Raw genomic sequence first — 3,081 nt, 5'->3', positions numbered from 1 at the left:
CATACCGCTTCTTTGTCTCTGGTTGGGTAGAAACCGTGTTCCACCGGAAACTGACAAGGTGCACCTTGTTGCGGGCAGATGTCAGACCATCCTACAGAGTGAATGATGATCCACATCATCCTTGGGTGGCCTTAGATGGCACGGGAAAGGTGGTTGCAGGTCACTGTGACTGTATGGCAGGGTGAGTTATACAAAATAATATTTTTTAAATAAAAAATAAATAATAAAAAGAATGTTGCCACAAATTTACCAGTGTTACCCACCCAACAGGAGCAACAGGCGGCCAGCAGCACAAGCACTCCAGTCTACTGCTTGTGTAAAACAACAGAATCAGAGAGCATGGTTGGCTGTGACACCTGTGATGACTGGTTCCATCCCAGGTGTCTAAACCTCAAAAGGCTACCGAAAAGCAAGACATGGTATTGCCCGGAGTGCAGAAAAAAGAAAAAGAAGTCTAACCCTAACTAAGTTGCTGTACTCTGTCGTCTACTCTAAGCCATCCTATATTGTCAAAGTGGGCAGGGGTGAGGTGCGTTCTAGGAGTAAGGTCAAGCAGTAGTCTGACCAGTTTGTTTTGTGATGTTTGTAATTTAGTTTTTAGCCCTTTTGAAGTTTTATGTTATGGCTTCCTTCTTGGAGAAAATGTAGGTCTGCCAATGCTGCTGTTATGCATATGTTATGCATTGTTGTGCATGTTGAAACTTGAAATAGCACTTTTGTATTTTTGTATATAAAAAAAATAAGCATTTTTTACATGCATTGTTGTGCATGTTGAAATTGTAGGCCTGCCAATTGATGTCCACAGATGAAGCGGTCAAGGAGCTTGACTCGACCTTGGTTCTCTGTTGGTCACCATCCTCCTTGGCTGCATCCCTCTCCTCTCTGAGAGACTGCATCTCGTCAAACAGAGACTGCTCAGTGATGGGAGGTGTGGCTGCTTCCTCAACTTGGGCTGCTGCCTCAACTTGGATGTCTTGGCTGCAACGTTTAGTCCTCTTGTGGGGAGTCACTTTAAATGAAATAAAAACCATACTAATAAGAAACTGCAATTTAGGAACCCATTGATTTTGGCACATAACTGAAAACTAGATGATATCACTTACGATGGTATGAAGAGGAGTTCCTTTTTGCACGCCGCTCATGGCGACTGATGTTCGTTGACGTAGATGGTGTAGACTGTGATGTTGAAGGGAATACAGATGGAATGTAGTCTGGGTGTGTTTGGTCATTGACCTTTGCACCTGAATGAATGAATGAATGAATGAATGAATGAATGAATGAATGAATGAAAACGTTATTAACAGATTGCAGAATGGATACAATACAGTACGGCTCAATACACACAATTGTTAAGGGAATGCAGACCAGAGAGACTTTCGTCTTGTTTACATCAGGGTCCCCCATTTTCAATTCATAGTGACATTTGTGACATACTCAACATACATGACATCATGACATTTATGGCATAGGGACATACATGACATACAGGTATATAGTACTGTTACATTTGTGACATAATATGATATGCAAATATACAGTACTGTTACCCCATAGATCCTGACAGAGAGTATATACATATGACATGTATATTACAAGCAATACGACTATTCAATAACAAGTCCTTAGAGCAAGGACAACAACACTGAATGTGATTGATAAATAGTATACTAGTAACATATAAAAATGAAAAAGGCATGTAGGCTACACTGAGAATGGACTATTATGGGGAAGTAGCTAGCAGAGACTGCTAGCTAATCAATCAATCAGCTAGCAGCTAACATCTGCTGTTTACAGCCTCACAGCCAATACAACTTAATTTACTATATAAATATGTGTTCCTTATTCTCACCTGTTATGAAATGGGTAGAGCAGACATACGTAGAATTTGACTTGGGGGACCAGGGTCTGCTTTGGTCGACTCTCCCGTCTGCTCTACCCAGTCAAAGGAAGTTGACTTCGAGAATATACAGTACTGTTTACAGTATGTGTACAAGGGAAGACTACTCGAAATGTGTTGTTTTCTTTGTGCATTAAGCCAGTCAATTTGCTCTTTGTATGGGATTATAACGGAGTTGTTCTTGTTTGTGTGCTCCCCTCGCATTTGGCGATCAATTGGACTTGAAAACAGCAGTGACCACCACTCGTTAGATCATATGAAACAGTAGCCCCTGTCACGTCACGTAAGCGGCAGATAAAACAGTGAAGATCAGATCATTTAACTTACCACTTAATCCAACGTTCATTCCCCACAGCGTCTCCGGTGACCCGAACACCAGCCAGTATTTACCCTGGTCGATTTGGTCGTCAACTCCTGCACTGTTCCCGGCACACGCTGCCGATTAAGGGCACGTACTTGGTCCTCAATAATGGACATTAGTGGACAAACCACTAAAACAATGGGGTTTACGTGCCATTTGGAATAGCCATAGGTCTTTGCTGTAGCCGGTATTTTTGTATTTCCGATTCACATTTAGGAGGCATAGCAAGTTCGGTTGTCTCGAAGGAAGGATATAATTCCAACTTGACTTTGACTTTGCGCCTCCTGGCGGCACAAAACAGAAACCGCACCCACCCTAATAAAACCATTTGACAAGAGCCGTTAACGGGCGGCAGAGGGCGTTGAAACGGCGGTAGGAGGGACCTCAATTTGCAATGCTGTAACTGTACATTGCTTCTATCTGGGTTGCTTATTCCATTCCTTGTGTGTGTACTCATCCCGTTCGTTTCCCCGTGTCTCCTCTCCTCCTCTCCGACTCCATCTCTCGCCTCCTCGTCTGCCTCCGCCCTCGATCTGCCTCGGTTCACTCTGGTCCTCCTCTCTCTCCTCTCCCCGCTCCAGGACCTCGGTCTCCTACCCTGGTCCACCCGCGTGCCTTCTCCATTCTCCGTTGTAGGCTCAGCGTTGGCTCCACCTCGTTCCTCCCGTCTCCTTCCTCCGCTACCTCCATTCCCCTCCGTCTCATCTCCTTCGCCGCCTCCAGTCCCCATAGCCTGATGTTATTTCTCCGTGATCTCCCTTCCATGTCCGACATCTTTGTCTTCATCTTTTCTTGTTGCTGAATTGCTATTGTTAATACCTCG

The 3,081-nt window shown here is 44.2% G+C and overlaps 1 long non-coding RNA gene across 1 annotated transcript; it reads right to left on the bottom strand.

Annotated features, from left to right (window-relative positions):
• Positions 1-582: 582 nt before the first annotated feature.
• On the bottom strand, positions 583-2,448 carry LOC311242720. The gene is made up of 3 exons (XR_014620631.1): positions 2,225-2,448; positions 1,104-1,241; positions 583-1,009 (listed from the first exon to the last, which is right to left on the bottom strand). It is a non-coding gene; the product is annotated as an uncharacterized lncRNA (long non-coding RNA).
• Positions 2,449-3,081: the final 633 nt, after the last annotated feature.

This window comes from Notolepis coatsorum (genome assembly GCF_963971535.1).
Source record: "Notolepis coatsorum genome assembly, chromosome: 16".
In the NCBI taxonomy this organism is placed as follows: domain Eukaryota; kingdom Metazoa; phylum Chordata; class Actinopteri; order Aulopiformes; family Paralepididae; genus Notolepis; species Notolepis coatsorum.
This window is presented reverse-complemented; position numbering and strand designations above follow the sequence as displayed.